This window comes from Amblyomma americanum, chromosome 2 (genome assembly GCF_052857255.1).
Source record: "Amblyomma americanum isolate KBUSLIRL-KWMA chromosome 2, ASM5285725v1, whole genome shotgun sequence".
NCBI lineage: Eukaryota > Metazoa > Arthropoda > Arachnida > Ixodida > Ixodidae > Amblyomma > Amblyomma americanum.
Window position 1 is genome coordinate 81,618,533 of NC_135498.1, and position 18,930 is coordinate 81,637,462.

The 18,930-nt window shown below is 49.7% G+C and overlaps 1 protein-coding gene and 7 non-coding genes across 9 annotated transcripts in view; 1 reads left to right on the forward strand and 7 right to left on the reverse strand.

The window, feature by feature from the left end:
- Positions 1 to 18,930, forward strand: part of LOC144121526 (monocarboxylate transporter 5-like) — a 171,365-nt gene that overhangs the window by 55,946 nt on the left and 96,489 nt on the right. The window lies entirely within an intron of this gene.
- On the reverse strand, positions 3,396 to 3,468 carry TRNAK-CUU (transfer RNA lysine (anticodon CUU)). Its single transcript has one exon. It is a non-coding gene; the product is annotated as a tRNA-Lys (tRNA).
- On the reverse strand, positions 3,652 to 3,724 carry TRNAK-CUU (transfer RNA lysine (anticodon CUU)). Its single transcript has one exon. It is a non-coding gene; the product is annotated as a tRNA-Lys (tRNA).
- On the reverse strand, positions 3,908 to 3,980 carry TRNAK-CUU (transfer RNA lysine (anticodon CUU)). Its single transcript has one exon. It is a non-coding gene; the product is annotated as a tRNA-Lys (tRNA).
- TRNAK-UUU (transfer RNA lysine (anticodon UUU)) lies at positions 4,165 to 4,237 on the reverse strand. The gene has a single exon. It is a non-coding gene; the product is annotated as a tRNA-Lys (tRNA).
- Positions 16,583 to 16,655, reverse strand: TRNAK-CUU (transfer RNA lysine (anticodon CUU)). The gene has a single exon. It is a non-coding gene; the product is annotated as a tRNA-Lys (tRNA).
- On the reverse strand, positions 17,130 to 17,202 carry TRNAK-CUU (transfer RNA lysine (anticodon CUU)). The gene has a single exon. It is a non-coding gene; the product is annotated as a tRNA-Lys (tRNA).
- On the reverse strand, positions 17,480 to 17,552 carry TRNAK-CUU (transfer RNA lysine (anticodon CUU)). Its single transcript has one exon. It is a non-coding gene; the product is annotated as a tRNA-Lys (tRNA).

Consider the following 18,930-nt stretch of genomic DNA (forward strand, 5'->3'; position numbering starts at 1 on the left):
TGACACTTCCATGCGGTCACCATGCTGGGGAACGACGGGAGCTGACGCCCCACCGCTCAAGACTTCGTCCGTTGGCGCCTTGACTTCTGCAGGCTGCGCTACCTGTTGCTGCCGCTTACTGCTGGGCTCCTCTACGCTTGTGGATATTTCCGTAGGGGGCACAGCAGGGGCCTTCTCCACGCTGTCCCCTGCCTCTGCTGCAGCGTCTTCCGCGTCAGCCTCGTCCATGACAAGTTCGGACGAAATGTCAGTGTTGACTGGGACGGCAGCACTCGCGTACGTGCGTACGCAGCTGCTTTCTTCGTGCCCGTAGCGACGACAGGCGCCGCATCGTGGAACCTTGCACTCACGGCGAATGTGCCCAGTACCGTGGCAGCGCAGACACAGCGGAGCTCTGCCCGGTACAACCACGAGAGCCAGCTCACCGCCAACCCTGACTTCGTGAGGGAGGTCTTCCAGCTTCACGCCAGGGTTCATTTTCAATGAAACCAAGCGTGTCGTCGACCCCTTGCTGGCGACACCCTGGACGCGCCACCGCTCCTTGGAGACTTCGCTCACCTTGCCGTACGGAGCAAAGGCTACCCTCACGTCTTCGTCGGGCACGTTGTGCAGCAGCCAGTGCAGCTTGACGCGGACGTCCTGGTTTGCCGGGTCGATGACGAGACAGCGGCGGTCCTTGACTTTCAGGTCTCCGGCAGAAAGAATTTTCGTCACCGCCTCAGCACTCGCGAAAGTAACAGCCCATACATGGCTCATGCGATACGCCCCCAAGGCGATAACCTCGGGGAGCAGCATCAGCTGAGCCAGCGCATCCCTGAAATCTTCGACCCGATAAGGACGGGCCCGCACGTCAGCGTGCAAAAAAACTGTGTTCAACACAACACGTCCTGTAGGAAGGGTAGGCAGAATCACCTGATACTCTTCATCCGAGGCAAAAGCCCTGTTTCCGCGGCCAGACATGACCGCTGTAGCTGCTCCAACGGAGCCCGTCATCGCACGTCCGTCACGCTCGGTGGCCGGAAGTCGAATCCCCTGAGCTAGCCGGGCGACGACTTCTTTTTTTCTTTATTGCCTGGCTTTGACCCATAACATTTACTCAAAAAACACTCAACAAAAAACACACAAAACGCTATGTACATACGACACTGTCGTGGTCAGCCATCATGAGTCTGGCTTCGTCATACTAAAATTCACGAAGCATACAGAGCGGCTCTAGCCTCGAGAGCCACTCGAGAGGCTCCGCAGCTGCTTTCTGGATGGCCAGAAAGCAGTCCATTCTTTCCCGAAAATAAATTCGGGCAGGTCGTGCGTCTTTGTCACAATAATAGCCTGCCATTAAAGGCACTACTGCAAACGTTGCTGAAGCAGGAATGCAAGGCGCCTGGGGCGCCTGGGAAATGGATTGAAGATGTCAGGAAAACCAAGCAAAAGATAGAACTCATGGAAGAACGGCGTTATCGCGGAGCACTGGTGAGGGCGAGGGCGGAAGACACAGCTGCTGGCGAAGCGCCATCAAAACGTGCTCTCGGTCTAGAAAAAGCCCACGCTGAAAGTAATCACATCGATAAAATAGAATGGGGGGGGGGGGGGGTATCTTATCGGCAGACCATGACCACATCGAAGCAGCCTTTACACAATTCTACCAGAGGCTTTTTTCGTGGCATCCGGCAGACGCAGTTGCATTTAAGCATCAGTTTCTTGGTGCAATGCCACGGCTGGACGAAGAAAGGAAAAAGGAAATGGAACTAGAAATAACTGAAAACGAAGTAGGGCATGCGATAGATGAATTAAACCTCGGAAAATCACCAGGACCAGATGGATTCAGTGCGGCATTTTATAAAGAATTTAAGCATGAAATTGCCCCGGTGCTATGTACAATGTTTAACGAAGCCTATGGAATAAACTTTTTGCCTCCGTCTTTTGGGACCTCCCATACGGTAGTCATACCGAAAACTGATGATATAGAGAAATTAAAATCTGTTACCGCATATCGACCGATAACACTCACTAATGTGGACTACAAAATTTTTTTGAAGGTATTGGCGCGAAGACTACAGACAGTGATAAAAGAAATTGTTGGACCCCACCAGACATGTGGAATAAAAGGGCGATCGATTTTTTCCAACATTCACAAAGCACGCAGTGTACTTGAAACCTGCGATGCAATTAATGGGCGGGTGGCTATGCTTCAGATTGATCTCGAAAAAGCTTTTGATTGTGTTTCTCATGAAATCTTGTTTTCCGTTTTAGACCATGTGAATGTCGGTTCAGTTATCCGCGAGGGTGTAGCCCTGGCGTATCAAAACTGCACGACAAGATTGATTGTTAACAAGTGCCTGGGGGCCCCCATTAGCGTGCAGCGTTCGGTGCGTCAGGGCTGCCCCCTCAGCCCTCTCTTATTTTGTATTTACATCGAAACACTGTGTAGGAAAATATTAGAAGACAATAGTATTAATGGCTTTAGGTTGCAAGCTGCTGAAGTTAAGCTGCTGGCGTATGCTGACGACGTTGCTGTATTCACGGTTGATCAGGAGAGCATAAGCGAAGCTGTCGGGTGTGTACGCGAGTTCAGCGAAGTCACCGGTAGCGGGGTTAATTGGTCCAAATGCCTCGGACTCTGGCATGGATGGTGGCCATCCCACCCGGACCATTTTGCCAACGTACCGTGGACGACGACACCGGGCAAGTATTTGGGCGTTCCGCTCGATGCTTATCGCGAAAGCGAGGAGTATTGGAAACAGCATACGAAAGAAGCACGTGACAGAGCTGGAAAATGGAAAGGCACCAATCTCTCCATTTTCGCCAGAGCTACAGTCTGCAACCTGTTTTTTATTAGCAAGCTCTGGTATGTGATGCAGGTTTTGCATTGCTCTCGGGTGCACATTCAGAAGTTACACCGGATTTTTGGCGTCTTTATATGGGCTTCCGAATGGGAACGTTGCAGCCGAACGAACCTGTTCCGGCGGTTAAAAGACGGGGGGTTGGGGCTAGGGCACCTCTATTTAAGGCAGCTGGTGAACCGTTTTTTGTTTTTTCGCGACGTCTCAGACCCGTTCTTGCGCACCGTGTGCCAGGTGAGCTATCACTTGACGCGCAGGGAATTCGTTATTTAAGCACAGACAATGAGGATGGGGTACCATTTGATCTCATAATGCTCTTGGGCCTCCACAGTATATGGCGCTCCAGAATGGCAGGCTATTATTGTGCCGGGCGACGACTTCCCCGTTTCCTCCGCGGCCACATAGAGATAGGCCAGCTAGTGTGGACACAAGGAACAGCCTTCTTTGTGCTCACAGGCGCTTTGGTATGCAGCCGCAGATAACATTGCGAAACAAGGGCTTCCGTTAAAATCAGACAGAAGGAATATGGGATGCAGAGCTAAAAAAGAAAAGCAGCGCCCAACGTGGGGCTCGAACCCACGACCCTGAGATTAAGAGTCTCATGCTCTACCGACTGAGCTAGCCGGGCGACGACTTCCCCATTTCCTCCGTGGCCACATAGAGATAGGCCAGCTAGAGTGGACACAAGGAACAGCCTCTTTTGTCCTCACAGGCGCTTTGGTATGCAGCCGCAGATAACATTGCGAAACAAGGGCTTCCGTTAAAATCAGACAGAAGGAATATGGGATGCAGAGCTAAAAAAGAAAAGCAGCGCCCAACGTGGGGCTCGAACCCACGACCCTGAGATTAAGAGTCTCATGCTCTACCGACTGAGCTAGCCGGGCGACGACTTCCCCATTTCCTCCGTGGCCACATAGAGATAGGCCAGCTAGAGTGGACACAAGGAACAGCCTTCTTTGTCCTCACAGGCGCTTTGGTATGCAGCCGCAGATAACATTGCGAAACAAGGGCTTCCGTTAAAATCAGACAGAAGGAATATGGGATGCAGAGCTAAAAAAGAAAAGCAGCGCCCAACGTGGGGCTCGAACCCACGACCCTGAGATTAAGAGTCTCATGCTCTACCGACTGAGCTAGCCGGGCGACGACTTCCCCCCTACCTCTGGGGCCACATAGAGATAGGACAGCCAGAGTGGACACAAGGAACAGCCTTTTTTGTCCTCACAGGCGCTTTGGTATGCAGCCGCAGATAACATTGCGAAACAAGGGCTTCCGTTAAAATCAGACAGAAGGAATATGGGATGCAGAGCTAAAAAAAGAAAAGCAGCGCCCAACGTGGGGCTCGAACCCACGACCCTGAGATTAAAAGTCTCATGCTCTACCGACTGAGCGAGACGGGCGACGAGTTCCCCGCTCCCTCTGTTTTTCTTTATTGCCTGGCTTTCGCCCACATTTGTCCAAAAAACACAACAAAAAAAACACACAATACGCCATGTACTTACGACACTGTCGTGGTCAGCCAGCATGAGTCTGGCTTCGTCATACTAAAATTCACGTAGCATACAGAGCGGCTCTGGCCTCGAGAGCCACTCGGGAGGCTCCGCAGCGGCTTTCAGGATGGCCAGAAAGCAGTCCATTCTTTACCGAAAATAAATTTGGGCAGGTCGTGCGTCTTTGTCACAATAATAGCCTGCCATTCTGGAGCGCCATATACAGTGGAGGCCCAAGATCATTATGAGATCAAATGGTACCCCATCCTCATTATCAGTGCTTAAATATCGAATTCCCTGCGCGTCAAGTGGTAGCTCTTTCTTTATTGTCCTTTGTAACACATCCCAAAAATAAACCCCTTCCCAGCAATGCAAAAAAACATGGTCTATTGTTTCGGGCTGTTTACAAATTAAGCAGTTCGATCCCCACGGTAAAAAGAAATCCTTTCCTTCCAAAAACTTTTTAACTGGGAGTGTCCCGGTGTGTAAATTAAAAAAGAAGGTCTTTACTCCTGGTGGCACCTGCATTTTCTTTACCCTTTTTAAAACATCAGCTCCAGGACCTCCACTGTACAAGGCCCCGTACATAGGCTCTGGGAAAACAATATCACAAAGATCATGGTACAACTTTTTCCGTTTAGTTTTATACAAATAATCGCTGGAAAAACATGCTGAAAGAAACCTAACACTTGCTACAATCTTTTTGTAGTAACCAAAAATTCCACCCGAGAGCTCTTCTGTGGAAACAACAAACTCGGGCAGCAATCGCCGCAGCCTCACCTGGCACACGGTGTGCAAGAACGGGTCTGAGACGTCGCGAAAAAACAAAAAACGGTTCACCAGCTGCCTTAAAAAGAGGTGCCCTAGCACCAGCCCCCGTCTTTTACCCGCCGGAACAGGTTCGTTCGGTTACAACGTTCCCATTCGCTAGCGCATATGAAGACGGCAAAAATCCGGTGTAACTTCTGAATGTGCACCCGAGAGCAATGCAAAACCTGCATCAAATGCCAGAGCTCGCTAATAAAAAAAAGGTTGCAGAGTGTAGCTCTGGCGAAAATTGAGAGATTGGTGCCTTTCCATTTTCCAGCTCTGTCACGTGCTTATTTTGTTCGCTCTTTGCAATACTCCTCGCTTTCGCGATAAGCATCGAGCGGAACGCCATAATACTTGCCCGGGGTCGACACCCACGGTACGTTGGCGAAATGATCCGGGTGGGATGGCCACCATCCATGCCAGAGTCCGAGGCATTTGGACCAGTTAACCCCGCTACCGGTGACTTCGCTTAACTCGCGTACACACCCGACAGCTTCGCTTATGCTCCCCTGATCAACCATGAATACAGCAACGTTGTCAGCATACGCCAGCTGCTCAACTTCAGCTGCTTGTAACCGAAAGCCAATAATACTATTGTTTTCTATTATTTTCCTACACAGCGTTTCGATATAAATACAAAATAAGAGAGGGCTGAGGGGGCAGCCTGACGGACCAAACGCTGCACACTAATGGGGGCCCCCAGACACTTGTTAACGATCTATCTTGTCGTGCAGTTCCGATACGTCAGGGCTACACCCTCACGGATAACTGAACCAACGTTCACATGGTCGAAAACGGAAAACAAGATTTCATGAGAAACACAATCAAAAGCCTTTTCGAGATCAATCTGAAGCATGGCCACACGCCCATTAATGTCATCGCAACTTTCAAGTACAGTGCCCGCTTTGTGAATGTTGGAAAAAATCGAGCGCCCTTTTATTCCACATGTCTGGTGGGATCCAACAATATCCAATATCACTGTCTGCACTCTTCGCGCCAATACCTTCATAAAAATTTTGTAGTCCTCATTAGTGAGTGCTATCGGTTGATATGCGGTAACAGATTGTAATTTCTCTATATCATCAGTTTTAGGTATGAGTACTGTACGGGAAGCCCCAAAAGACGGAGGCAAAGCGTTTATTCTATACGCTTTATTAAACATTGTACACAGAACTGGGGCGATTTCATGATTAAATTGTTTGTAAAATGCCACACTGACTCCATCTGGTCCTGGTGATGTTCCGAGGTTTAATTAATCTATCGCGTGCTCTACTTAGTTTTGAGTTATTGCTAGTTCCATTTTCTTTTTCCTTTCTTCGTCCAGTCGTGTCATTGCACCAAGAAACTGATGCTAATTCTGACTGCGTATACAGGATGCCATGAAAAAAGCCTCTCGTAGAATTCTTTAAAGGATGCTTTGATGTGGTCAGTGTCTGCTGATAAGATACCCCCCCCCCCCCCTTTCTATTTTATCGATGTGATTCCTTTCAGCGTGGGCTTTTTCTAGACCGAGAGCACGTTTTGATGGCGCTTCGCCAGCAGCTGTGTCTTCCGCCCTCGCCCTCACCAGTGCTCCGCGATAACGCCGTTCTTCCATGAGTTCTATCTTTTGCTTGGTTTTCCTGACATCTTCAATCCATTTCCCAGGCGCCCCAGGCGCCTTGCATTCCTGCTTCAGCAACGTTTGCAGTAGTGCCCTTAACTCAGCTTCGTCTTGTTTTTCCTTATACCGGATACAAGTGGACCTTTCTATTGCTTTGATTTTTAAAGATTCTTTGCTTAGCTCCCACTGTTGCCAAATCTTCAGGTTCTTGCACGGGTTTATTTTTCCTATTTCATCCTTTACTGCTCGGTAGTAGACATCGTCGCGAAGAAGCGTGTTGTTTAGCTTCCACATTTCCCATGAAAATGCCTTGCTTCGCTTCACGCTTCCCAGGCAGCACTCAACTAAACAGTGGTCTGAGAAGGACACTCCCACAACTTCATAATGGCTGCATTCAGGGGCAAGGTCAACTGACGCGTAAATGCGATCAAACCGTGCATGGCCTGAGCCCTGAAAATGGGTGAACTTCACTGCCCGCGCACCCTCAAGACATTCAGCCACATCTTCGAGGTTTCCGTTATCAATAATTGTGATCAACACTTCAGTGCTCCTGTCACGAAACCCCCGGATGCTTGACTTATCGCGCGCATTAAGGACACAATTAAAGTCGCCTAAGACGATGAGCTGCCTCTCCGTGCGAACGCGCTCTTGGAGTCTTTGGAAAAAAGCAACTCTTTCCTCAACCACATTCGGCGCATACACGGTAACAATGCGCCACTCATTGCTGTTCAGAGAAAAATCAAGGAGAATACACCGGCCGTACACTCACGAAAAATAAGCCTGCACCTCTAGCCCCGGTATCTTCTTTACAAAGAGCACGCAACCAGCAGATGTCCCCACTGCATGACTGACGGCAGCAAAAAATCTAGTCGTGAAACGTCGCACCATGCTGTCGGTTCCTTCGTTGCCGTCCACTTTCGTCTCCTATACGGCCAATACATCTACCTCGCGCTCCGTAATAAGTCGGTACAGCTGACCTTGTTTTTTCCTGGTCGCCAGGCCCCTGATATTTAATGTAGCGAGTTTAAAGGCGGAGGCGGTAGCCATTTTTACGCAAGAGGAAGGACCTAGCAGCATGGTGCTTACCTCCCACATCTAGCGCGCATCTAGACGCCACTGTTGCCGCCGGTATCACCCGGCGGAAGAGCATCGGCTTGGTCGAGGAGTACAGTCATCAGCACGTATGTCTAGAGCGCTCGAAAGGGCCGCGTTTTCTGCACGCGCGACGCCTACCGATAACACCCGGTTCGAGATACCCTGCATCTGAGCATGCACCGCCACCCTAATTACACTGCCTGCTGCTTTATCGCCATACCGGTTCACAGCCGCGATCACCAACGATCACCGCTGAAGCCGCTGCTGGCCGCAATAGCAAAGTCGAGATAACACGTCAGGGAAAAATGCTTTCATGCTGGAACTTTGACGCGCAGCAGTTTCGTTCCATATTTATCATTGTTGTTCGCGAGTTCACTTTCAAACAGAGGTTGGCAATTTGTCGTTGTCGCAAGTGGGTGGATATTGTGGATGTCGCAGACTGTGCTCTTGAGCATGATCATTAAATAAGCCGAACAGCTATAGGAATTAGACACTGTGATCACTCCGATTGACTTTCACGCTCAGAGATACCATCGCCCAGAACGTGCAAATATTCAGATCGCTGTAATAAAGCTATATACATGCGTGAACGTGCTCGAAAAACAAAAAAAAACGACTACAATATCTCGTAAGACGCTTTCCTAAGAAAGTTGCAGGCAGCACTTGTTACCCTAGAAGAAAAAGTCCGTGGCTCCTAGTAGGGAGTTACGGCTCCTCCAGACTGCTTCACACTTAAAATCCTTTTTGGGAGCGAGTCATAATGTGGTTCTGCTACAGTCGGATCTCTCTGAAGACGATCCCACTCTCCTTGAATAGCCTCCCATAGCTGATCAGATTTCACGGTAGTGAGGCCGGACTGTCGCGAAAGCCTTTTTTTTTTCATTAACCCCCATACATTTTCTATCATGTTTAAATCTGGACTCTTTGCCGGCCAATCCAAAGGATAAATACCGAGGCTATGCAAAAAATCTTTAACAACATTTGCAGTGTGGACGGAAGCTCCATCTTGCTAGAAATGGAAGAATCCATCCGGGAACGGCCCATCCAGCACATAGGGGACAAAGACCGCCTGTATTATGTCCACTTAGGAAGCAGCTGTCATTCTTCCTTCGATTCTATGCAGGTGCCCAAGTCCTCTGTAGCTTATTGCTCCCCAGACGTTGACTGACGTGCGGCCTCTGGACCGCACATTCAACACAAAGTCCTCGCCATACCTGCAACGTAGTGGATTAAAGCAGTAATTAAAGAACCCTTAACGTTAAGAAGCAGTGCTAGAGCGGAAAAGTGCACTGGTTTTTTACAGCCTATGAATATCCTACCCACTTATATTTCTGCGCGTTTACCATTCTTAATCATTGCGGTCATTACGGACTAAGTCTAGCTACAATAAGAAAATGTCTTACGAATGTCTTACTGGGCGCCACACCCGTTGTTAACTGGTCCCAGCGGGTGCAGAATGTAGCTTCGTCACTAAAAACCACAGCCCTCCAGTTTTCGAGCGTCCATTCTTCCACAACCGAAGCAAACCCGAGGCGCTGTTGCTTATGCGATGCTTGAAGGTATGTCTTCTGCGCAGCGACTCTGTTCTGTATACCTGCTTCGTGAAGCCTGCGTAGGATGGTGTCCGTGGAAAAATGCCCCAGCTGAAGTTCATCCCGAATTTCGCGGGCCCTGAGAAAGGGGTCGCACCTGCGGCTGCCACTATCCATCGGTCTCCTTCATCCGTGGGCCTGCTTGGATGTCGATTTCGGACGGCATCAGCAAGACGACCTCCTCTGTAATAGGCCTGCAGGACTCTGTTCACTGTTGCCATCGGGCGCCCTGTTGCTGCACATATGCCTCTGAGACATCGTTCGTCCCATTAGGCAGATGGCTTTCCTTTCCTGCAGCGTCAAGCACGGAGCCATCGTTGAAACCCATGTGCAGCATTTTCGAAACCGCACATGGCTTTTAAATGCATTGCTAGCTACTGCAAGTGAGCAGTAATGCGTTTGCGCATCGTAAAGCGCGCATGTATTGACAAAGAAAATGATGTGTGTCAAAGTTCGAGCATGAAAAAGTTTCCGAGACGTGTTATCTCGACCTCGCTGGATGGATGGATGGAAGGTAGGAGCATCCCCTTTGAAACGGGGCAGTGCATGGATGGATGGATGGATACGGCTGAACCCTTTACATCGGGCGGTGGCTCAAGCCACCTAGCCATGTCTTGTGAAATTTTACTCCTGTCTTGCTTTTAGCCACCAATCAGATAACCTTCGCTTGGTTACTTCTAACCTCTTAAAATCCACTTTCCCTTCACTATCCCTAAACCCCAATGCCTTGGGTAAGTCAGCCCCGCTGCCTTCCACTTTTGGCTGAAGCCCTTTACAGAAAAGTATCAAGTGTTCAGCTGTTTCCTCCTCCTCTCCGCACGCAATGCACAAAGTGTCTATCTCCTGGTACCTGACTCTATACGTCTTAGTCCGCAAAACTCCAGTCCTGGCCTCAAACAACAAAGAACTTCCCCTACAATTATCATAGATTTTTTCTTTGACAATTTCCTGTTTAAAGGTCCGGTATGTTTCCAGTGCCGATTTCGTCAGCATCCCTGTTTTCCACAAAGCTCTCTCTGTTCCTTTAACCTTTTTCTTAAGCGATAATTGCTGATTTGCCCCCTTACTGCTGTCCAGATATTTGCTTGTCAATTTTCTAGTTCGCTTTCTCCATTTCGTGTCAACATTCTTTATATACAGGTATCTGAAAACTTTCCTAGCCCACCGCTTTTCCTCCATCCTTCTCAATCGTTCCTCAAATGCTATCTTACTGCTAGCCTCTCTGCTTTCGAAAGACGCCCATCCCATATCACCCTGTACTCCCTGATTTGGTGTATTGCCATGTGCTCCCAAAGCTAACCTCCCTACTCCCCGTTGCCTAATTTCCAGCCTTGCTTGAACATCTGGCCTCATACACAGGACCGCATTTCCGAAGGTCAGGCTAGAGACCATCACCCCTTTCCAGATCCCTCTTACCACCTCATACCTATTGTAATTCCACAGTGCCCTATTTTTCATGACAGCTGCATTCCTACTAGCTTTATTCATTACATATTTTTCATGCTCTGTCAGATACTCAACACTGTTATTTATCCACACCCCAAGATACTTGTACTCATTCACTACTTTTAGCACGAACTCCTGTATTCTATGCTCGCCGCCCTCTTCATTAAATATCATGACTGCAGATTTTTCCTTACTATACTTGAAACCTAATCTATCTCCCTCTGTACTGCATATGTCTAAAAACTTCTGCAGGTCTTCCTTGTTGTCAGCCATTATCACTATATCGTCCGCATATATTAGTCCCGGTAATGTCTGTTTAATCAATTCCCCTTGCTTGAAAAAAGATAGGTTGAAGCCTAGTCCGCTCCCCTCTAGCTTGGCCTCCAAACCTTGCAGGTACAACATGAACAACAAAGGGGACAGAGGATATCCTTGTCAAAGCCCCCGCTGTATCTCTACAGGCCCTGATACATTTTTTTCCCATTTTATGAGCACTCTGTTACCTCTATATATATCTTTTAAAAGATTAATTACTCCATTTTCCACATCCAATGTGCCCAATATGTCCCACAAATGCTCCTGAGTAACGTTGTCATAGGCTCCCCTAATATCCAGAAATGCTAGCAATAAGGGCCTATGTTCCTTTTCCGCAATTTCTATACACTGCGTCAATTAAAATAGATTGTCCTCCAACCTCCTTTGTTTTCGGAACCCATTCTGTAGTTCCCCTAACACCCCCTCGTTCTCCACCCAAGCCTGCAGTCTATCCTTCATAATTTGCATCACCACCCTGTAAACCACAGATGTCACGGTTATGGGGCGATAGTTACTTACGTCTGCTTTGTCCCCCTTTCCCTTATATATCATGTTCATTCTACTTAATCGCCATTCATCGGGGACTTTCTCATCCACTATCATTTTGTTCACTACCTGTATTAATGTTTGCTTGGATTTTGGTCCTAACTTCTTTATCAACATAATCGGGATACCATCTGGTCCTATTGATGTGCCACTAGGAACCTTCTTCTCTGCCCTTTCCCACTCTCCTTGCTCAAGTGAAGCTATTGCTGTAACCGGTCTATCCTCCTTCGATAAATTATGTACCACGCGCTTTGCTGAAAATTTTTCCGTCATCCTTGTTCCTATGTGTTTTATTGCTTCATCCCCTTCTAGTCGAATACCCTCATCTGTAACAATAAACCTTTGTTCTAGCCTAGTTTTATCACTCATTGCATTTAGTTGTTTCCAGAATTTTTGGGCTGCTTTTCTATCCTTTTTATTTACTTTTGACATCCATTGGGCACCCTTTCTTCTAATTTTCTCATTAATCAAATAGGATGCGTCCCTTCTACACTTTATGAAGGTATCCCATTTTCTGTCTACTTCGGGATTTGGTTCCCCCCTCTTCTTGGAATATCTGTGTTCCCTGGATGCTTCCTTGCGCTTTTCTATTGCCCTCTTGACCTCCTCATCCCACCAACTCTTGGGTTTGCATCTTTTCCCTTTTGGTATAAGTCCATTCTGTTTCACTATCCTCAAAAATTACTTTCTCGATTTGTTTGGCTGCTACTTCCAATTGCTTTTCTGAGTAAAAATTTCCCCCTGATTGTTTATCTTGCTTCAGTCCTACATTGCTTTTTCTTCTGAAGCTCAACTTGATACGCTTGTGGTCACTACCTAGACTTCTGGAACCATCTTCATCTATGCTCATTACCCCTAATATGTTATACATCCTATGTGACATTAGTGCATAATCTATCGTCGAGTGCAGACTCCCCGCCTCCCATGTTATGAGCCCTTCACACTTCTCGATGCTGTTGCATACAACTAAATCATGCCTGTCACACATGTCCTGCAGCATGCTTCCTGTCGAATCCGTGTACCCATCCAGGTCTTCTATGTGTGCATTCATGTCGCCTAATATAATTATCTCGCCCTGTCCTCCTAGCTCATCAATGTCGCTTGCAATACATTCTAACATTTTCCTGTTTTCCTCTTTGGCATTAACCCCTGTCCACAGGTACACAAAGCCAAGGAGTGTTTGCTTGCCTGCCAGTGTTCCTTTTAGCCATAAATGTTCCCTGCATCCCAGTCTAACCCTTTGAAAATTCATACTTTTATGAATGAATGCCCCAATTCCACCTCTCTTTCTGCTGCCCTCTGTTCTATTGCAATATTCCCATGCGTAGTCTGGGTTACAGGGTGGTTGCTCCATGTCTCTAAGATGTGTTTCCGCTAAACCATATACCATTAATTCCTCCTGTCTTAACTGTTCTTCTATTTCCTCCCATTTCAGTCTATTCCTGCCACCTTGCATATTAATGAAACCTATATCTGAATTAACTTGGCCCTGGCGCTTGCGTCTCTTTCTTCCCCTATGGTTCCATTGTCCGTTTGATCTTAATTCTTCCTTCTCTACACTGGTTCCTTCAGAGCTCTGGGTCCCCCCAAAAAAGCTGTTGCCTGGCGACCTATCCTACTACCCCCCTTCTTGCCAGTGGCACCACCGTAGTGGATGCCATCCTGTGCAAAAGGGTGGGGCCTAACCTCGTACACTTCCCTGTTGACCTCCATCACCTCGTATCTTAGTCGTCGACTCAATAGCCTAATTACCCGACTAGTCTCCACGACCCTCCTTTCCGTTTCGCGAGCCTGCCTCTGGACCTCTGGGATTGTGCATATGGTCACATGCACACTCTCAGAGGCCTCTCTAAGCCTACGCATCCCCACCTCCAACTGCGTCTCAAGATTCTGGCTCCTCCCCTGCAGTACATCATTGAGACCAGCATGGATGACCACAAGGTGTTCGCCATCCATGCTGCCAACCACCACCTCCCGGGCTCTGGCCATTGCATCCACCATGCACTTTCCCGACTGATCCTCTACCTGCACCCGCCTGTCTGCCTTCACTGCCGTCAGAACGCCTCCCTCAACCCCGCTACATTCGAGTCCCTGACCACCAGAACTCTCCTGCGCCCCAAACGTTCGCTTCCTAATTCCATCTGTTGGCCTCCGGATCGCTCTAGCTGACTCTCCTGCCTCTGTACGCTATTGTCGAGAGTTTCCATGCCCGCTTTAACCTTTTTCATTTCGTTCTCATTTTTCTCACTCAATGCTCGCTGCACTACAGCACTGTACGATCGACGAGCCTCGTCCCCCACCTGACACTTCTCCGAACTGGGGTGCCCAGCCGGCCGCGACCTGAGCGCTTCAACCTGTTTTTCTAGCTGGGTCCGCTTTTCCCGCTCCTCTTTAATCTCGCCCACCATTCGCTTCAACAGGGCGGCATTATTCTCCTCCTTTTTAATCAAATCGGCGACCTGAGCTTCCAGCTTAATCCGTGCCTCTCGTTCGACCTGCCTGTCCGCATTAAGTGCATTAAACCCAGCTTCCCATTCCCCTTTTAACGCATGAACGGCGTCCCCAAACCGCTTGCACATCTTACACACGAAGCTAGCCTCATCCGCCTCGGCTAAGCTCCCGAACCCTGTCTCATCTAAGTAACACCAACGGTCGCACTCCTGGCACTGTACTAACTCCCCGTCCTCGTCCTCAACTTTCCTAGCTTGCCGACCCATCGTCCGGCCGACTACGCCTTGTGAAAGCCCGCCAAAATTCCTACGCGTAAAAACCCGCCAAGAATATTACACAAAACTTCGGCACTACGCAACGTAAAAGCCCGCCAAAATTCCTACAGAAGAAACCTTCGGCACTAGTCAACGTAAGAGCCCGCTAAAACTCCTGCACAAAAACCTTCGGCACTGCGCAACGTAAAAGCCCGCCAAAATTCCTACACAAAAAACCTTCGGCACTACACAACGTAAAAGCCAACCAAAATTCCTACACAAAAACCTTCGGCACTACGCAACGTAAACGCCCGCCAAAAATCCTACACCAAAAACTTTCAGCAATACGCAAGGTAAAAGCCTTCCAAAATTTCTACGCAAAAACCTTCGGCACACACACTTCCGCTAGCCTTTCTACCCTTAACTCGGTTTAAAACTACTGCCCGACAGCATGTACAAGCGCAAACACCAGTTAGCTTCAGACGTAGTCGCTGGAGCTCCGAAAAAAAGCGCCCGCCTCCGACGGTGTCACGAGCGGTGTGCTTGCGGCTTGCAGCGCCTTCACCGGTGATCGTTGGCGATCGCGGCTCTGAACCGAAACGGCGATAAAGCAGCAGGCAATGTAATCAATGTAAACGGCGCATGCTCACATGCAGGTATCTCGAACCGAGTGTTATCGGTAGGCGTCGCGCTTGCAGAAAAAGCGGCCCTTCGAGCGCTCTAGACAGACGTGCTGACGACTGTACCCTGTCGCCGGCCCACTTTTCATCTGAAAAGTTTGTGCGCGGCCGGAACTTCGGACGCCGGGCTTGAGCCGTCTTTGAAGGGGGTTCCTCGATGCCGGGCGCTACCACCTTGTCGCCTTCGGGGCTGGTCTGGTCGTGGGGTCGCTTCGCCGGGGTGGTGACGGGGGGCGTGACGCTAGTTGTACGGGCGCCGCTCTTCTCGTGGTTGTCCTCGTTCGGCTCTTATGCCTCAACGGCCTCGGGCTCTGGTGGACACACCCCGTTCCTTGACGTCTCGTTAGCTAAGCCGAGGGAGTCTGCTGTCGGCTCGCTGGTTCGTCGGTCGCCTTGGTGCTATCCGTGGAGTTCACACACGTGGCAAGCGCTGAAGCCGACTTGCCCGCCTCGTCCGTACCAGTCGCTGCTTCCTCCGCCTCGGCGACGTCCATGAGTTCCGCGGTGTCGTTCGCCTTTCCGAGCCCGCTCGCCGACGCGTAGGTACGGACGCATTCCGCGTCCGCGTGTCCATAGCGCCTGCACTGGGAACACCTGGGCACCTTGGAGTCGCGGCGAACGTGACCTGTGCCGTGACAACGCAGGCACTGCATCGGTCGCCCGGGCAAAACCACGAGGGCCAGCTCACCGGATACTTGCAACTGGTGTGGCAAATCATCCACATTCATTCCCGGCTTCAACTTGAGTAGCACGGTCCTGGTAGTTGAGCCTTTCTCCTTCATCCCCTGGACGCGCCAACGCTCCCGCGTCACCTCCGTCCCGTTTCCGAACGCCGATCAGCCACGCCGTGCAGCATCCAATCCAGGCGCAGCTTTACCTGCTGATCCTCCGGGTCGAAAATGATGCACCAGCGTCCTTTCACTTGTAGCTTCTTGAACGCAGCAAGTTTTTTCGTGGCTTCAGCACTGCTGAGCGTCACCGCCCACACATGATTAATCTGATACGCCCCCAACGCCACGACTTCGAGGAACGCACCAGCGTTGGCGAGGGCGTCCCAAAATCTTCCACCCTGTAGGGCCTCGCTCGCACGTGATCGTGCAGAAACACCGTGTTAAGAACACGTCCGGTTGGCAGAGTAGGCAAAACAATGTCGTAGTCGTTATATGCGTCGGCAGCAAACCTGTTTCCGCGGCCAGCAAGGGCCGCTATCGCCGCTCCGCCGGAGCTCATGATTCTGCATCCGCACCGAACGGTAGCCGGCAGTAGAATGACTGTGCTAGCCGGGCGACGAGTTCCCCGCTTCCTCCAAAGCCACATAGAGATAGGCCAGCTAGAGTGGAAAGAACAGCTTGTTTTGCCGTCATAGGCGCTTTGGCACGCAGCACCAGATAACATTGTGGAACAAGGGCTTCCCTTAAAATCAGGCCGAATATTGGATGTCGAGCGAAAAAAAAAAGAAGCGCCCAACGTGGGGCTCGAACCCACGACCCTGAGATTAAGAGTCTCATGCTCTACCGACTGAGCTAGCCGGGCGACGAGTTCCCCGCTTCCTCCCGGGCCACATAGACATAGGCCAGCTACAGTGGAAAGAACAGCTTGTTTTGTCGTCATAGGCGCTTTGGCACGCAGCACCAGATTACATTGTGGAACAAGGGCTTCCCTATACTGTGGAGGCCCAAGAGCATTATGAGATCAAAGACGCACGACCTGCCCGAATTTATTTTCGGGAAAGAATGGACTGCTTTCTGGCCATCCAGAAAGCAGCTGCGGAGCCTCCCGAGTGGCTCTCGGGGCTAGAGCCGCTCTGTATGCTTCGTGAATTTTAGTATGACGAAGCCGGACTCATGATGGCTGACCACGACAGTGTCGTATGTACATAGCGTTTTGTGTGTTTTTTGTTGAGTGTTTTTTGTGTAAATGTTATGGGTCAAAGCCAGGCAATAAAGAAAAAACAAGGGCTTCCCTTAAAACCAGGCCAAATATTGGATGCCGAGCAAAAAAAAGAAGCGCCCAACGTGGGGCTCGAACCCACGACCCTGAGATTAAGAGTCTCATGCTCTACCGACTGAGCTAGCCGGGCGACGATTTCCGGCTTCCTCCGGGGCCACATAGAGATAGGACAGCCAGAGTGGACACAAGGAACAGCTTGTTTTTTTTTCTTTATTGCCTGGCTTTGGCTCATAACATTTAACCAAAAAAAAACATTCAACAAAAGACACACAAAACACTATGTACATAAGACAGCTTGTTTTGCCGTCATAGGCGCTTTGGCATGCAGAACCAGATAACATTGGGGAAACAAAGGCTTCCCTTAAAATGAGACAGTGAATATGGGATGCAGAGCAAAAGAAAAGAAGCGCCCAACGTGGGGCTCGAACCCACGACCCTGAGACTAAGAGTCTCATGCTCTACCGACTGAGCTAGCCGGGCGACGATTTCCTAGCTTCCTCCGGGGCCTGTGGTGTCTGTGGTGTCTTGTCTCGCTTCGTCCCCGTCTTTATTCGCGCTGTATCGCATGATAGAAATAGGCCAGCTAGAATGGACACAAAAAATAGCTTGTTTTGCCGTCATAGGCGCTTTGGCATGCAGAACCAGATAACATTGTGGAACAAAGGCTTCCCTTAAAATCAGACAGAATGAATATGGGATGCAGAGCAAAAAAAAAAAAGAGAAAGGAAGCGCCCAACGTGGGGCTCGAATCCACGACCCTGAGATTAAGAGTTTCATCATGTACCGACTGAGCTAGCCGGGCTTTCTTTCTTTATTGCCGTCTTTGATATCCAAACATGAAAGGCAACAGATAAAACACGTCAGTGAATCTTTGGCTGACACGACATGTTAAAATTTGTTCAACTGTGTCCACCCGTCATGTACACGCGTCAAGGCGCCTGTCCTGTTGTGTTCGTGTGCCTCTTTGGTCCTTGTTGCTTTCGCGCCGTCCTGACATCTTCAAAAAGCTATGCACAACCAGCCCAAAACCAAAGTACTTCCGTCTAGTACATCAATCCACTCTGGTGGTTCGAGGAGTGCCCGGTACAGTTCCCTGAAACGGACAACACTTTCTATGAAATGGTCACGCACGGGACGGACTTCAATATCTGAATTGTTGAACTGAATCCTTGTTTTCCACAAGCTGTGGATGCCCAGGAGCATTATCGCATCGAATGGAATTCCGTTCGTGTTATGGACCGGCAAAAATCTTATACCGTGTGAATGTATGGGTAAATTCTTTTTTTAGAGTTCTTCGAAGAACATCCCAGGAAAAGATTGGATCCCAACAATCCAGAAACACGTGTTCTATTGCTTCAGGTTTCCTACATAGTGTAAGGATTCTGGCGACAGCCCGTCTGGGTTAGCTGCGCAGTCGGCCCGGGACACCTGCAGCCGGGGTCCCTGCACGGTGATAGGCATCTTGGTTCCGACGGCCTGTCCCGCTTGGGTTACTGGATTCGAGACGGACGACTCTGCCGCCGTTTGTAAACAACATTGCTACGGAAGCAGTTAGTGACCGCCGACCCGAGCAGGGGTGGCTAACGCATTCTACTGTGCCGGCTCACCGGCGCCTCGCCCATTCGGACTTCCCGGAAGACGTGTCCGGCTTGACAGCGTGAGAACTCTTGTTCGGACGCGAAGACAACGCTCTCTCTGAGGGGGCGATGGTCCAGCGGCACCCTCTCTCTCTACGGCGAGACATGTGAGGGGGCGTGTCCCTATGTGAAGTGGTGTGTGTGTGTGTAGGACAGCGCAATTTAGGCTACGCCCAACCTGGCGAATACCTCCTCGAACCTGGGGAATCATAGGGACCCGT